At 41.1% G+C, this 18,475-nt stretch overlaps 1 protein-coding gene across 10 annotated transcripts in view; it reads left to right on the top strand.

The window, feature by feature from the left end:
• MAP10 (microtubule associated protein 10) overlaps positions 1-18,475 on the top strand; it is a 113,156-nt gene that overhangs the window by 51,404 nt on the left and 43,277 nt on the right. For 2 of the 10 annotated variants that reach the window (XR_010839014.1, XR_010839012.1), the window contains exon 3: positions 18,148-18,345. The exons of 6 other annotated variants lie outside the window; for them this stretch is intronic. The gene's annotated coding sequence lies outside the window, so the exon portion shown is untranslated. Of the gene's footprint in view, positions 1-13,169; positions 13,274-18,147; positions 18,346-18,475 lie in introns of all 10 variants that reach the window. 2 more of the 10 variants (XR_010839013.1, XR_010839016.1) reach the window with 2 other exon arrangements.

Raw genomic sequence — 18,475 nt, 5'->3', positions numbered from 1 at the left:
CCTAAGGGTGGTATTGAAAACAATAATAGCTTCTCTTGATTAAGAGCAGCAAGCTAGATCAGGCCGGCTAGTTCACCAGAGCTGGCCTGAAATAAACTTTGCTTCAGGATCTTGGGATGGGGCTTCCCTGGTGGCGCAGTGGTTGAGAGTCCGCCTGCCAATGCAGGAGACATGGGTTCGAGCCCTGGCCTGGGAGGGTCCCACATGCTGCGGAGCAGCTGGGCCTGTGTGCCACAACTGCTGAGCCTGCGCTCTGGAGCCTGTGAGCCACAACTACTGAGCCCGCATGCCACAACTACTGAAGCCTGCGCACCTGGAGCCCGTGCTTTGCAACAAGAGAAGCCACAGCGATAAGCCCACGCACAACAAAGAGTGGCCCCCACTCGCCGCAACTAGAGAAAAGCCCGCATGCAGCAACGAAGACGCAGTGCAGCCAAAAATAAATAAATTTATTTTTAAAAAAATTTAACTTGTTAATAGTAAAAAGAAAAAAATGGGGGGGGGCTGGGAATTACTTAAATATCCAATAAGATTAAAAAATAAATAAATAAATAAATAATAAAAAAAGATCTTGGGATGGGGTTGTGGAGGTTAGGTTGGCCAGAATAGCAATGATTTCACCGCTCTCAAATCTCAAATTACCAAAAGAACAGAGTCTGACTGCTCTGGCTTAGTTTGTATTCTATCCTTGGTCAGAATAGAGCAGAAATCCTTGGTCAACAGGACTACATACAATGGCGCAGGTATTCTCTAGAGGAAAATCAGAAAGGAAAGGGACAGTGCATGGGAAAATCCAATAAATTCTCTAAGGATCTAAGTTGAAGTGACTGGGTTAAGAAGGGGGCAACCCTTGGAAGGATGTCTTTGAGCATCTAGAGGGTGGATTGGAAGAAATAGTGATGGTAAGATATAATCAGGTTTTTTTTTCATTCAAGAACACTGAATATCTTTTATGTGCTATGCATTGACTTGAAAATGTGAGTGTAGAATGATAGCCATTTCTGTTTTGAATTTACACTTGTGTGGCAAAGACTGTGTGTAATGTGCTGGAATTTTAGCTTTTGGCTAATTCGTTGGAAGACCCATTACTTTTCTTAGTGAAACTGATAGAGGTATTTAATGTTTCAGATAAGGGACATTGATAATTCTAGGTATCTCAACCCAAACATTTCTGGAGAATGCTAAAATTCTAGGGCTGTAATATAAGAAGTCATTAAAAACTGCATTTTATTTTTACTGTTTATTCATTTTCAGGTTTTGCTAAATAAATTTCTTTCCTCCTTCCTTCCCTTCCTTCCTTCCTTCCTTCCTTCCTTCCTTCCTTCCTTCCTTCCTTCCTTCCTTCCCTTCCTTCCTTCCTTCCTTCCTTTCTTCTTTCTTTCTTTCTTTCTTTCTTTCTTTCTTTCTTTCTTTCTTTCTTTCTTTCTTTCCTTCTTTCTTTCCTTCTTTCTTTCTTTTTCTTTTTCTTTTCCTTCCTTCCTTCCAATATTTCCCCCATATTTGGTAAACAAAACCAGTATTATGCAGCAGTCAACTGCCCAGAAATCCTTCAGCCTCAGAAACAGAAAAGAGTGGAGACATGTGCAGTGGATGGGACTGGGAACTTATTACTTGAATAACTGTATATAGAGGGGGAGAAAGTTGTCCCTAATCATGGTTGGCAAGGAGACTCGAGGGAACAGCTGGGTTGAGAGCAGGTTATCTCCAGGAATTTTCTCCACCTCTCTTTATGGGCAGGCAGAAGAATATTTCCATAAGTGTTTGAGGCTGTTGAAAGTTATAAAAAAGCCCTGTGTGAAGAGAAATGCTCCATGGATTAGATGGAAAGATCAATGAGCCTGGGAAATCATGAATTAATTTTGGTGAACCAATTTGAAGAGAAATATTTTTAAATGGCAGAAAGTGAGTGAGACTGAAATAGAAAATAATGTAGTACAATAGAGAACTGTGAATTGAGCTATAAAGATTTAATTTTAATTAATATATAATTAGATACAATTTAGAATGTAATGATTACTATAGGATTAGGTATCTTATTTTCCATTCTGTTTTGACTATGCAAGCCCAGTCTTGAACTGCAAGCACAGACATGGATTGTTTAGTCAATACCAAAAACTTGAACAAGTGTACCCAAATTGCACAGGATTTTACTGAAAAATGCTAGAGGATTGTAGTTCTGTCATTTTCTGCTTTTGTTCTGTTGGGATTGATTTGAGGATGTTTGCCAGTATTGTCAGAAATCACTTGTAATGGCATCGTGGGGGGAGTGATCATGCTCAAATGGGAATGTGCCGGCTGTAACGTGCTGGATCAGCAGGCTGCCCCGACACCTGGACTGCAAGTGCACCTGGGAATCCTCATTCTGGAAAGATGACTTAAGACAGGGTTTCCACATTCCACTGCATGTTAAATCACCTGGGGAGCTTTTACAGCTATCAGTGCTTGGGGCCCATGCTACACCAGTTACATAGTATCTTTGGGGATCAGGCGTGTCTCTTTTCTCAAACATCTCTAGGTTATTGTGGCTTACAGAAAGAGTTCAGAACCATGGCCTTGGGAGAAGCAGGACAGCAAATAAAATTGCCTGTAGAACTGACAGTGACAAAAGAACAGAGATGAGACTAGTGGAAAAGGTGGCCAGAGAAAATCAATACAAGGGAGGACATGATGGGTTTCAGACTGAATAGCCAAAGAATGCTCACATTTTGTCCAAAGTGGGAAAGAGAGCTAGAGCATTCCTTTTTCCAACACCCTGAAGCCCAGAGACACAGCAAAGGAGCTGGAATATGGTTGGAATTCCTTGAGCAGAGGGGATTCCTAAGAAATGTCAAACCACAGTGGACAATGGTTCCTTCAGACAAATATCTTGAGAGTCTTGTTAATTTCAAAGAACACAAACAAATCCAGAAACAAGATAAGTTTTGAAGAACAAAGATTTCTTCCCCAAGGTAGCAATGGCTAACAGGCAGGCAGACCACGTTCTTCCTGCAGGAGGTTACGAGGAGGCCGGTGGAGCTGAGTTCAACAAGAAAACGTTAGTAACAGGAGAGACTCCAGTGGTTGCCATCTTCAAAAGGCATTTATGAACTCAACCTGGCATTCCAACTATGGTTGCCAGATCAATCACCAGACACCCAGATAAATGTGGACTTCACATAAACAATGAAGAACTTTTTAGAATTGCATAGGGCATATTTATACTAAAAATGTATGCATTGTTTGCGTGAAATTCAAATTTAACTGGGCATCCTCTACTTCTATTTGCTAAATCTGGCAGCTTTTATTCCCAGTGACTATCTAGTAATATTTTCTAAAGTGCTGGTCTTGGAGGTGGGAAATGGCTGAGTAATGGAACCAGACTCAGCAGGTTGCCCAGATGAATGGAACCAGCTGAGTATATGGTGGTCTGATGGAAAAGACAGACTGTCCACTAGGTACAGCCATCAGTGTTCACTGTGAGCACAAGGTTCAAATGGTTTCCAACAGAGATGCCAGAGTCTCCTAATAAGAAGTGCTCACGGGGGCAGAGTCAAGATGGTGTACAAGGAGGACACGGAATTCGTGTCTCCGCACAACTAGGGCACCTACCCAGCACCGGTGGGGGACCACGGACACCTAAGGGGACGGGGGGAATGCCCAGCGACCGGGTAGGATGTGGGGTGTGGGGAGAGTGAAGGGGGAGTAGAAGTGGAGGTGGGACGGGACTGGCACCCCTGAGGGGCGGCTGGGGGAGGGGAAGGGATCCCAGGCCCGAGGGGCAAATTGGGGGACCACTGGGAGGGCAGAGGATCAAAAGGGAGCATGGCCAGGTTTCCCCTGCCCACTTGGGCCCCCAGGAACCTGCTGAGATCCCGGGCCTGATCCTCTGCCCACCGAGGCGCCCTCTAGCCGCGCAGGTCTTGAGGGAGTGTTGGGGGGGGGGGGCGGGGAGCAAAAGTAAAGGCTGAACCTCCGGGACCAGCACCCCTGAGGGGCGGCTGGGGAGGGGAGGAGTTCCTACATCCAGCAGAACCCACCCACGCTTAGGGGTCCAGTGGCTACGGGGGAGGCCCTGGGGGAAATGGTGGGGGAGGGGAGCGAAGGAACGGAGGGGAACGGGACCAGTGATTTCCCTGTCCACTTAGGCATCAGGGAACGTGTTGGGCTCCTGGTCCTAATCCTCTGCCCTGGGATCCTCCCTCCTGCTGTGCAGAGCCCAAGCCCCGCCCCTATCCCTCCACCCAGGGCCCCACCTCTACATGCAGAGACCCCCTCTGAGACCCCCTCCAATGCACTGGGCCTAAACCCCACCCACACACCCTCACCCAGGGCCCTGCCTCCAAACTCCGGAGCTCCACATTCTGGAGGCTGTCCTTCCACACGCTGCCTCTCCCCTTGCACAGGTCCTAAGCAGAGGCCCCGCCGCACACTTGAACGTCGCCCCACCTAGGCCCCACCCCACACTGAAACGTCACCCCCCCCCACCCGCCTATGTTCTGCTGCACCCTAAACCCCCAACCCTGCCTAAGTTCCAACCCTCGCCTAAACCCCGTCCCTATAGCCAAGGCATTTTTTTTTTCTTTTTTTAGATTGGGGTTCTGTTTTACCTTGTTGATTCATTGTTGTTGATTCTTTTATATTTTTATTTTTCCTAATACATCTTCTGTTTTTCTAATTTTATTTTATTCTTTATACTTTGTTAATGATCTCTCCTTTTGGCTTGTTCATGCACCCCCCTTTTTTTTTCTTTTTTCTTTTGTGGTTTTATTCTACCTTGTTGCAGTTGTTTCAATTATAGTTTTATTTTTCCAAATATATTTTTTATCTTTCTAATTTTATTTTGTTTTTAATTCTTTGATACTGTACTGCTCCTTTTTTCTTTCTTCCTTTTTTTTTTTTTTTTAACCATCCCACGAAACTTGCAGAATCTTTGTGCCCAAGCCAGAGGTCAGGCCCTAGCTCCTGTGGTGGGAGCTCTGAGTCCAAACCGCTGGACTAACAGAGAACCTCAGACCCCGGGGAATATCAATCGGAGTGAGGCCTCCCAGAGGTCCTCATCTCAGCACCAAAACCCAGCTCTATCCAACCGCCTGCAAACTCCAGTGCTGGACGTCTCGGACCAAACAACCAGTAAGACAGAATACAGCACCACACATCAAAAAAAAAAGTGACAAAAAAATATGTTACAGACCAAGGAGCAAGGTAAAAACCTACAAGACCAAACAAATGAAGACAAAATAGGCAACCTACCTGAAAAGCAATTCAGAGTGCTGATAGTAAAGATGATCTAAACCTCAGAAACAGAATGGAGAAAATACAAGAAACATTTAACAAGGATCTACGAGAACTAAAGAGCAAATAACTGTGATGAACAACACAATTACTGAAATTAAGAATACTCTAGAAGGAATCAATAACAATAACTGAGGCAGAAGAACAGATAAATGAGCTGGAAGATAAAATGGTGGAAATAACTGCCAGGGAGCAGAATAAAGAAAAAAGAATGAAAAGAATTAAGGACAGTCTCAGAGACCTCTTGGACAATATTAAACACACCAACATTCGAATTATAGGGGTCCCAGAAGAAGAAGAGAAAAAGAAAGGGTCTGAGAAAATATTTGAGGAGATTATAGTCAAAAACTTCCCTAACCTGGGAAAGGAAATAATCAAGTCCAGGAAGCACAGAGAGTACCATACAGGATAAACTCAAAGAGAAACACACCGAGACACATATTAATCAAACTATCAAAAATTAAATACAAAGAAAAAATATTAAAAGCAGCAAGGGAGAAGCAACAAATAATATACAAGGGAATCCCCATAAGGTTAACAGTTGACTTTTCAGCAGAAACTCTGCAACCCAGAAGGGAGTGGCAGGACATATTTAAAGTGATGAAAGGGAAAAACCTACAACCAAGATTACTCTACCCAACAAGGACCTCATTCAGATTTGATGGAGAAATTAAAACTTTTACAAATAAGCAAAAGTTAAGAGAATTCAGCACCACCAAACCAGCTTCACAACAAATACTAAAGGAATTTCTCTAGGCAGGAAACACAAGAGAAGTAAAAGACCTACAAAAACAAACCCCAAACAATTAAGAAAATGGTAATAAGAACATACATATTGATAACTACCTTAAATGTAAATGGATTAAATGCTCCAACCAAAAGACATAGACTGGCTGAATGAATACAAAAACAAGACCCATATATATGCTGTCTACAAGAGACCCACTTCAGACCTAGGGACACATACAGACTGAAAGTGAGGGGATGGGAAAAGATATTCCATGCATATGGAAATCAAAAGAAAGCTGGGGGCTTCCCTGGTGGTGCAGTGATTGAGAGTCCACCTACCAATGCAGTGGATATGGGTTCGTGCCCCGGTCCTGGAAGATCCCACATGCCGTGGAGCAGCTGGTCCCATGAACCATGGCCACTGAGCCTGCGTGTCGGGAGCCTGTGCTCTGCAACGGGAGAGGCCACAACAGTGAGAGGCCCACGTACCAGGAAAAAAAAAAAAAAAGCTGGAGTAGCAATTCTCATATCAGACAAAATAGACTTTAAAATAAAGACTATTACGAGAGACAAAGAAGGACGCTACATAATGATCAAGGGATCAATCGAAGAAGAAGATATAACAATTATAAATATTTATGCACCCAATGTAAGAGCACCTCAATACATAAGGCAAATGCTAACAGCCATAAAAGGGGAAATTGACAGTAACACAGTCACAGTAGGGGACTTTAACACCCCACTTTCATCAATGGACAGATTGTCCAGAATACACTTTCTTCTCAAGGGCTCATGGAACATTCTCCAGTATAGATCATATTTTGGGTCACAAATCAAGCCTTGGTAAATTTAAGAACATTAAAATTGTATCAAGTATCTTTTTGGACCACAACACTATGAGACTAGATATCAATTACAGGAAAAAAAACTGTAAAAAACACAAACACATGGAAGCTAAACAATACACTACTAAATAACCAAGAGATCACTGAAGAAATCAGAGGAAATCAAAAAACACCTAGAGACAAATGACAATGAAAGCACGATGACTGAAAACCTATGGGATGCAGCAAAAGCAGCTCTAAGAGGGAAGTTTATAGCAATACAATCCTACCTCGAGAAACAAGAAAAATCTCAAATAAACAACCTAAACTTACACCTAAAGTAATTAGAGAAAGAAGAGAAAATAAAAAACCCCAAAGTTAACAGAAGGAAAGAAATCATAAAGATCAGCTCAGAAATAAATGAAAAAGAAATGAAGGAAACAGTACAAAAGATCAATAAAACTAAAAGCTGGTTCTTTGAGAAGATAAACAAGGGCTTCCCTGGTGGCGCAGTGGTTGAGAATCCGCCTGCCGATGCAGGGGACACGGGTTCGTGCCCCGGTCCAGGAAGATCCCACATGCCGTGGAGCGGCTGGGCTCGTGAGCCATGGCCGCTGAGCCTGCACGTCCGGAGCCTGTGCTCTGCAACGGGAGAGGCCACAACAGTGAGAGGCCCGCCTAGCACAAAAAAAAAAAGAAGAAGAAGATAAACAAAATTGATAAACCATTAGCCAGGCTGATCAAAAAAAAAAAGGGAGAAGACTCAAATCAACAGAATTAGAAATGAAAAAGGGGAAGTAACAACTGACACTGCAGAAATAAAAAGGATCAGGAGAGATTACTACAAGCAACTATATGCCAATCAAATGGACAGCCTTGAAGAAATGGACAAATTCTTAGAAAAGCACAACCTTCCGACACTGAACCATGAAGAAATAGAAAATAGAAACAGACCAATCACAAGCACTGAAATTGAAACTATGATTAAAAGTCTTCCTAAAAACAAAAGCCCAGGACCAGATAGCTACATAGGCAAATTCTATCAAACAGTAAGAGTAGAGCTAACACCTATCCTTCTCAAATTCTTCCAAAATATAGCAGAGGGAGGAACACTCCCAAATTCATTCTACGAGGCTACCATCACCCTGATACCAAAACCAGACAAAGATGTCACAGAAAAAGAAAATTATAGGACAGTATCACTGATGAACATAGATGCAAAAATCCTCAACAAAATACTAGCAAACAGAATCCAACAGCACATTAAAAATATCATACACCATGATCAAGTGGGGTTTATCCCAGGAATGCAAGGATTCTCCAATATGTGCAAATCAATCACTGTGATACACCATATTAACAAACTGAAGGATAAAAACCATATGATAATCACAATAGATGCAGAAAAAAGCTTTTGACAAAATTCAACACCCATTTATGATAAAAACTCTCCAGATAGTAGGCATAGTGGGAACCTACCTCAACCTAATAAAGGCCATATATGGCCTTTATTCTCAGTGGTGAAAAACTGAAACCATTTCCTCTAAGATCAGGAACAAGACAAGGTTGCCCCTCTCACCACTGTTATTCAAAATAGTTTTGGAAGTTTTAGCTACAGCAATCAGAGAAGAAAAAGAAATAAAAGGAATCCAAGTCAGAAAAGAAGATGTAAAACTGTCACTGTTTGCAGATGACATGATATTATACATAGAGAATCCTAAAGATACTACCAGAAAACTACTAGAGCTAGTCAATGAATTTGGTAGAGTAGCAGGATACAAAATTAAGGCACAGAAATCTCTTGGATTTGTATACACTAAGGATGAAAAACGTGAAAGAGAAATTAAGGAAACACTCCCATTTACCATTGCAACAAAAAGAATAAAATACCTAGGAATAAACCTACCTAAGGAGACAAAAGACCTGAATGCAGAAAACTATACGACACTGATGAAAGAAATTAAAGATGATACAAACAGATGGAGAGATATACTATGTTCTTGGATTGGAAGAATCAACATTGTGAAAATGACTATACTAAACAAAGCAATCTACAGATTCAGTGCAATCCCTATCAAACTGCCAATGACATTTTTCAGAGAACTAGAACAAAAAATTGCATAATTTGTATGGAAACACAAAAGACCCTGAATAGCCAAAACAATCTTGAGAAAGTAAAACAGAGGTGGAGGAATCAGGTTCCCAGACTTCAGACTATACTACAAAGCTACAGTAATCAAGATAGTTTGGTATTGGCACAAAAACAGAAATATGGATCAATGGAACAAGATGGAAAGCCCAGAGATAAACCCACACACATACAGTCACCTTATCTTTGATAAAAGAGGCAAGAGTATACAATGGATAAAAGACCACCTCTTCAATAAGTGGTGCTGGGAGAACTGGACAGCTACATGTAAAAGAATGAAATTAGAACACTTCCTAACACCATACACAAAAATAAACTCAAAATGGATTAAAGACCTAAATGTAAGGCCAGGCACTACATAAAACTCTTAGAGGAAAACATAGGCAGAACACTCTATGACATAAATCACAGCAAGATCCTTTTTGACCCACCTCCTAGAGAAATGGAAATAAAAACAAAAATAAACAAATGGGACCTAATGAAACTTAAAAGGTTTTGCACAGCAAAGGAAACAATAAACAAGACAAAAAGACAACCCTCATTATGGGAGAAAATGTTTTCAAATGAAGCAACTGACAAAGGATTTGTCTCCAAAATGTACAAGCAGCTCATGCAGCTCAATATTAAAAAAACAAACAACCCAATCCAAAAATGTGCAGAAGACCTAAATAGAAGGTGGTCTTTTCCAAAGAAGATACACAGATTGCCAACAAAAACATGAAAAGATGCTCAACATCACTCATCATTTAAGAAATGCAAATCAAAACTACAATGAGGTATCACCTCACACCAATCAGAATGGCCATCATCAAAATAATCTACAAACAATAAATGCTGGAGAGGGTGTGGAGAAAACGGAACCATCTTGCACTCTTGGTGGGAATGTAAATTGGTACAGCTACTGTGGAGAACAATATAGAGGTTCCTTAAAAAACTAAAAATAGAACTACCATATGACCCAGCAACCCCACTACTGGGCTTATACCCTGAGAAAACCATAATTCAAAAAGGGACATGTACCACAATGTTCACTGCAGCACTATTTTCAATAGCCAGGACATGGAAGCAACCTAAGTGTCCATCGACAGCTGAGTGGATAAAGAAGATGTGGCACATATATACAATGGAATATTAGTCAGCCATAAAAGAAATGAAACTGAGCTATTTGTAGTGAGGTGGATGGAACTAGAGTCTGTCATACAGAGTGAAGTAAGTCAGAAAGAGGAAAACAAATACCGTACACTAACACATATATATGGAATCTAAAAAAAAAAAAAAAGCTCTGATGAACCTAGCGGCAGGACAGGAATAAAGACACAGACGTAGAGAATGGACTTGAGGACACCGGGAGGGGGAAGAGTAAGCTGGGATGAAGTGAGAGAGTGGCACGGACATATATACACTACCAAATGTAAAATAGCTAGCTAGTGGGAAGCAGCTGCATAGCACAAGGAGATCAGCTTGGTGCTTTCCAGCTACCTAGAAGGGTGGGATCAGAAGGGTGGGAGGGAGACACAAGAGGGAGGGGATATGGGGATATACATATGCATATAGCTGGTTCACTTTGTTATACAGCAGAAACTAACACAACACTGTAGAACAATTATACTCCAATAAAGATGTTTAAAAAAAAAGTGCTCATGAAAGGAAGGTGCTGTGGTGTGCAGTACTGGAAGTTTCCTGGTCAGTAGTCAGTGCATAGGACAGTCAACAGGCTGCAAGCTCTGGTCCCAGGAGAAGGCCTAATGAGATCCAAGTAGAGACCCAGAACTAGCAGTGCCCTGAGATCCTAGATGGGCACCTTAAAGTAAGACTAAGAGGAAAGCTTGCTTAGTGTACCTGGGGTACCCCAACATTAGGGCAAGCTAGCAGCAAGCAGAAAAATGTACATATACACACGTCCTTACCTTTCTACTTTTCTGTATCTGTCTCTCCATCTACCTGTCTATCCGTCTGCCTTTCTGTCTATCTACCTATCTATCCATCTATCTATCCATTATCTATCATTCATCTGGCATCTATCTATACATCTATTTTTCTATCCATCATCTATCATTCATCTGCTATCTATCTATCTATCTATCTACCTATCCATCATCTATTGTCCATCAGGTATCTATCTGTCTATCATCTATCTATCTATCCATTATCTATCATTCATCTGGCATCTATCTATCTATCTATCTATCTGTCTATCTATCTACCTATCCATCCATCTATCCATCCATCCATCTATCCATTATCTATCATTCATCTGGCATCTATCTATCTATACATCTATCTTTCTATCTATCCTTCATCTATCATTCATCTGCTATCTATCTATCTATCTATCTATCTATATCTATCTACCTATCTATCATCTATTGTCCATCAGGTATCTATCTGTCTATCATCTATCTATCTATCCATTATCATTCATCTGGCATCTATCTATACATCTATCTATCCATCATCTATCATTCATCTGCTATCTATCTATCCATCATCTATTTTCCATCAGGTATCTATCTGTCTATCATCTATCTTTCCATCTATCCATCATCTATCATTCATCCAGTATCTATCTATCTATCTATCTATCTATCTATCTATCTATCTATCTATCTATCTATCTATCTATCTACCTATCCATCATCTATTGTCCATCAGGTATCTATCTATCATCTATCTTTCTATCTATCCATCATCTATCATTCATCTGGTATCTATCTATCTATCTACATATCCATCATCTATTGTCCATCGGGTATCTATCTGTCTATCATCTATCTATCCATCATCTATCATTCGTCTGGTATCTTATCTATCATCTATCTATCCACATAGAACATCACTTTAGGAAACTGGCCTAATGCTTCCTACCTCACACTAAAATTGATTCTGAGGACGGAGCACATTGCTAAACTTGCTGGTGAGGATGGCCTGGCTCCAGCCATGAGGGGGAAGGAATAATTGCAGAGCCATGGAGTGGAGACCCAGGACTAAGCTGGCAGTATCTCTATAGAGTTTGCAGGCATCTTCACAAAGCAGGCTGGATAAAATGTCACGACTCTTACTTGGCAGTTTATACAGCGGCAAATCAACATTTTGTTTCTCCCGCCTATCCCCTGAAAGTGCAAAAGTGCCCAGTGGCAGAAAAATGTCTGAAATCCCTGACTACAAAGCCTCATTCTAGCAGTGACTGGTGAACCACTGGCCAGAGCTGGTGTCTGTGCAGGATGGTGCATGGTTGATTTCACTTAAAGAAGCCAGAGAATATACTCAAATGTCCAATCAGAAAGTGTTCTATTAAGGAATGCCATTCTTCCAAAAGCCTAATCCTCATTTAATTTATAATTGTTTATTATGTAAGATTTCCAGTAGCCTGAGAATTCTGTGTTCCCCTCATTGAATGCAGATTCTAGTCAGGGGCCACCTGTAGAGGTGTTGGAGGTTTGACCCTCAGAAATGGTGGAAAGTGTATTCTAGTAACCGTGTATAACCTTTTTAACTTCCAAACGCAGATATTTAAGCAGTAACTTCCTTCCTGGCTCTGTGCAGCTAGGACGGAACCAAGGGTTCATGATTTGCTAAGTTCTGTATAAAATAAAGCAGGGTCATGATTATTTAGGAATCAACCCTGGATTCTCCAAAATCTCTCATATCCATTGATGGTTTTTAAGTTGTGCCAGCATCACCCTCTGAAACTGGTCATTTCAATGCAAATGATCCTTTTGAAGGGTCAGCTAAGTTAATGGCTTGATATAAAGGTAGAATCAATGTAGTGATTAACGTTTTCTACTCAGTGGAATGTATTGCAGAGGGCATTTGGCTTCCATCTAGGATTAACCTTTGAAATGGAGTATAATAGTATGGATCATATTAGACCTCATCTGCAATCTTTGATACCTTTGACCTCGGATTAGATAGTTAAACATACGAAGTCCACTGGAGGTATGCTCTAGAAGTGGACGAATTTGTTCTAAAGCATTTCTTTAAGAATGACACAGTTCCATTCTTTTAATAATTAACAAGAATTAAATGATTGGTTTCTGAAGTTGAATGCTGGGTACAGCACCACTTCCTTGAATAAGAGTAGCAGGAAGGCTGGGCAGCAAAAGGCAGATGAAAGGGTGACTTGTAATCAGGGCAAAGATGACCTCAGAATTATGCGAGGACCTTTGAGTTCCCTTATTCTTTTTCTCCCTTTATAGTACCCACCCAAAGACAAATCTACAGAATATGTGTACCTCTTTTATAATTGAAGTACCAGAAAAGCAAGTTCTGGCAACACCAGGAAACACCTTGTTAGTTTATTGTGAATATCCATCATTGTATAAACCAGTTTAATGGGGTACTATAGTTGCCAAGTTGTCTGATCTCCAGATTTTCTCAGCATTTCCCATCTGCTCACACAATAGCCAGAAGATGTTTGCTTTCCTGGATATAGAATAATGCTTTAAAACTTCATGAAGGAATCTACTCACCCAAGCTGTTTTAATAAGTTTAAGTATATAAAATATTCACCTCACAGGATATATGCCCATATGCTATCAGATGATTAGTCACAAACACGGACACTTAATTATTCTGGTCACTAAGCCCATCTTTATGGCTAGAACGCGAGGGGCTCCATGAATCAGCCTGTCTTATTTATCGCTGATAACATTTTTCACCAAGTGCACAGGGCTTTCTCCACGTTGTCATGACATTTTATTTGCCCATCCATCGTGTAAATGGTTATTCCTTGTTGTCATCCATTGCAGCATATTTGGAGGCCGATGGCCTCCTGGCATCCTACATAATACCCCAAACCATCTCCTTTGAGGCTCTCATATGTTCTTAAACACTACTAGTGAACATTGAAATTCTGTTCTGTCTTCAGATAGAGCCAGGAAGGAAGTTCCTGGAATAAAAATACCATAAACTATTGATTGGAAGCCTACTTTCCACTATTTCTAGACTCAAAAATTCTAGCCCTACTACAGTCTGGCCAGTGAGAAGAAACCACATTCTATAATGGGGAAAAAAGAACCTTGGGCCGCAGAAAGGACACATAGTAATTTTTCTCTGTTCTCTCCCTATTGAAAATCATGACTCAGATTTGGCACTTAATGGAGAGATAATAGGTGATATCATTAAGGTTACATTTTCCCCAAAAGAATAGATACATGTATGTGTGGAACTGAATCACTTTGCTGTACACCTGAAACTAACACAGCACTGTAAATCAACTGTACTCCAATATAAGATAAAAATTTTTTTAAAAGATTACATTTTCCCAGAGACAGAATTGTTTGTACTTCCTGTTCACTGTATTTTTAAGTCAGGATACATATCAAATAATACATGTATAATTAGATTGAAGATATTATCATATATCTGTTTAGATACTATATTTCTGTTTATACATATACATATATCAAAGGATACCTGCTTAATGTTAAAAGTAATTCTCTCTAGGTGGTATAATTATCGGTGAATTTTACTTCATCCTGTTTGCTTTTTGATAGTTTAAAATTTTTTATCCAAGAATAGGCTTTACTTGTGTAATAATTTTAGAAATGTTAAAAGAACCCTTTCTAAACTGAACCTGGGATCTGTATGTGAGTATAAATCATGCATGCCTACCCCAATTATACAAGCCATGGGAATCGAAAGATAGCCTCGTGTCTGTCTCTCCCATGGGTGTACAGCTGAACTGCATGATGTGTCTGTTTTACCCATCCCCACTGCCACCGCCGCAGAGCCCTGGCAGGCACAGAGGAAGGGGTGCTTTGGGGATCAGACAAAGCCATCACCATCTTACACTTTGATTTCCTGGGAAAATAGCGGTGGGCAGGAATGTACTATCAAAAAAAGAGAATAGAGAGAAACCAATGTTTAGTAAGTGTGTCTTGATGGCCTGGGTAGTTGATGTGTGCGTTGTCTCATTTTTCCTTCATTAACTAGTATCATTCCTATTTTGCAGATAAGGAAAGTGACAGGGAGTCTCTCATGGTGACTCACTGACCTATGACAGAGCCCGGGTTTGAACTGATCCTAAAAATTGCAACTCTTTCCACTCTACCCCACTGCATTGTTTCCCAATTTCTAGAGAAAATTAGCAGACTGATGTGACACAGACATCCTGTCAGTCACCCATAACTACTTTTTCTCTAGTGCTTTCCTATCATGATTTCTCTTGACATTGGGAAGTAAATGCCCTCCAAACTCTTTACAGGGCTACATTTTCATTATCCTTTTAGTTGCAGACCCACCCAATTAATGAACTATTTTGGACCTTTGATTTTAAAAAAATCCCATATGTAATATTCAGGTTCTAACTTATACCATAGTACCGTATATGTTAACTAGCTTACTATCTGACAAGAGCCGTCTGAGGCAAGTCAGCAAACCTCGACGTGGAATGGAGAAGTACGGGGTGACCTTTCCAATCCAATCTGTGACCTTCCTTCCAATCAGCCAGCTTATTTTGACTTGATTCACAGTGATGTGAAGATTGACTTGGAAGGTACCTTCCAAACCAGGCTTGTCCACCTCTCGTGAAACAGCCTTGACAGGCCATCGCCATAGGAGCCCCGTTAGTGATGGGGATGGAGGCAAGGGTGGGAAGTTGCCGTAAGTTTGGAAATCCTTCCTTTTATGGACTTGCAACCTACTGTCCTGCAACTACACTCAAAGTGGACAGAAGATTCTTCAAATGTTAGAAAACTGTGATTGGGTCTCTCTCTAATGTTCTCTCTCCTCCAGGTTAAACTTGTAGTTTCTTTGAACCAATTTAAGTGAATTTTTATTGAGTGCTTACTATGTGTTCTCCTTGGGTTGTCTCTTTTCATTCTCACATATCCTTACGCGGAAAGTATAATGGTCTCCAGACCCCTCTCCACCCTTGTCACTGGTTTTCAATCATATTGAAAATATTATTTTAGGGCTTCCCTGGTGGCGCAGTGGTTGAGAATCCGCCTGCCGATGCAGGAGACATGGGTTCGTGCCCCGGTCCGGGAAGATCCCACATGTCGCGGAGCGGCTGGGCCCGTGAGCCATGGCCGCTGAGCCTGCACGTCCGGAGCCTGTGCTCCGCGACGGGAGAGGCCACAGCAGTGAGAGACCTGCGTACCACAAAAAAAAAAAAAAAAATTATTATTATTATTTTAACATCTTTATTGGAGTATAATTGCTTTACAGTGTTGTGTTAGTTTCTGCTGTATAACAAAGTGAATCAGCTATATGTATACATACATCCCCATATCCCCTCCCTCTTACATGTCCCTCCCACCTTCCTTATCCCACCCCTCTGGGTGGTCACAGAGCACTGCGCTGATCTCCTTGTGCTATGCAGCTGCTTCCCACTAGCTATCTGTTTTACATTTAGTAGTGTATATATGTCAATGCTACTCTCTCACTTCATTCCAGCTTACACTTCTCCCTTCTGTCCTCAAGTCCATTCTCTACATCTGCATCTTTATTCATGTCCTGCCTCTAGGTTCATCAGAACCTTTTTTTTTCTTTTTAGATTCCATATATATGTGTTAGCATATGGTATTTGTTTTTCTTTTCCTGACTTACTTCACTCTGTATGACAGACTCTAGTTCCATCCACCTCACTACAAATAGCTCAGTTTCGTTTCTTTTTATGGCTGAGTAATATTCCATTGTATATATGTGCCACATCTTCTTTATCCATTCAGCTGTTGATGGACACTTAGGTTGCTTCCATGTCCTGGCTATTGTAAATAGTGCTGCAGTGAACATTGTGGTACATGACTCTTTTTGAATTATGGTTTTCTCAGGTATATGCCCAGTAGTGGGATTGCTGAGTCATATGGTAGTTCTATTTTTAGTTTTTTAAGGAACCTCCATACTGTTCTCCATAGTGGCTGTATCAATTTACATTCCCACCAACAGCGCAGGAGGGTTCCCTTTTCTCCACACCCTCTCCAGCATTTATTGTTTGTAGATTTTTTTCATGAAGGCCATTCTGACTGGTGTGAGGTGATACCTCATTGTAGTTTTTTGGGGGTTTTTTTGCAGCACACGGGCCTCTCACTGTTGTGACCTGTCCCATTGCGGAGCACAGGCTCCGGACACACCGGCTTAGCGGCCGTGGCTCACAGGCCCAGCCGCTCCGCGGCATGTGGGATCTTCCCGGACTGGGGCACGAACCCTCATCCCCTGCATCGGCAGGCAGGCTCTCAACCACTGCGCCACCAGGGAAGCCCCTCATTGTAGTTTTGATTTGCATTTTCTAACGATTAGTGATGTTGAGCATCCTTTCATGTGTTTGTTGGCAATCTGTATATCTTAATCAGAGAAATGTCTGTTTAGGTCTTCTGTCCATTTTTGGATTGGGTTGTTTCTTTTTTGTTGTTTTTTGGTTTTTTGTTTGATATTGAACTGCATGAGCTGCTTGTATATTTTGGAGATTAATCCTTTGTCAGTTGCTTTGTTTGAAAATATTTTCTCCCATTCTGACTTCAGACTATACTACAAAGCTACAGTAATCAAGACAGTATGGTATTGGCACAGAAACAGAAATATAGATCAATGGAACAGGATAGAAAGCCCAGAGATAAACCCATGCACATATGGTCACTTTATCTTTGATAAAGGAGGCAAGAGTATACAATTGAGAAAAGACAGCCTCTTCAATAAGTGGTGCTGGGAAAACTGGACAGCTACATGTAAAAGAATGAAATTAGAACACTTCCTAACGCCATACACAAAAATAAACTCAAAATGGATTAAAGACCTAAATGTAAGGCCAGACACTATAATACTCTTAGAGGAAAACATAGGCAGAATATTCTATGACATAAATCACAGCAAGATCCTCACCTCCTAGAGAAATGGAAATAAAAATAAACAAATGGGACCTAATGAAACTTAAAAGCTTTTGCCCAGTAAAGGAAACCGTAAACAAGACGAAAAGACAACCCTCATTAAAATTTGACAAAAGTCTCTTCATGTATTATGCCTAGAATCTAAAGCTAACCAAGAAGAAGGTTACTAATCTCATCTGTTTCCCCTTCAGTCTTATCTGAAGGTATCACTTTGGAGTGCATCCTTTCATGACTCTATGTATGTAAATCTCTCTCTCCGTCTCTGCTTCTCTCTCTCTTTTGTTTTTTGTTTGTTTGTTTGTTTTTTGTGGTCTCTCACTGCTGTGACCTCTCCCGCTGTGGAGCACAGGCTCCGGACGCACAGGCCCAGCAACCATGGCTCACGGGCCCAGCCACTCCACGGCACGTGGGACCCTCCCAGACTAGGGCACAAACCCGCGTCCCCTGCATCGGCAGGTGGACCCTCAACCACTGTGCCACCAGGAAAGTCCTGCTTCTCTCTCTTTTTCTCTCTTTGATGATTATAAAGTCTCTCATCACACACAAGGTAAACCTCCCAGTTTCTTTTAGTTTTCGTTTTGGGTCTTTCAATAAGATTGTATAGCTTGCTTTCATGGGTCCTGTCCCTTTGCTGCTAAATGTTAAAATTATCTTTAAAATTAGAAACAGTCTTCCAG

The sequence above is a fragment of the Kogia breviceps genome, chromosome 2 (assembly GCF_026419965.1).
Source record: "Kogia breviceps isolate mKogBre1 chromosome 2, mKogBre1 haplotype 1, whole genome shotgun sequence".
Lineage (NCBI taxonomy): Eukaryota > Metazoa > Chordata > Mammalia > Artiodactyla > Physeteridae > Kogia > Kogia breviceps.
The sequence above is the reverse complement of the archived record's forward strand: the minus strand, read 5'-3'. Positions and strand labels throughout refer to the sequence as shown.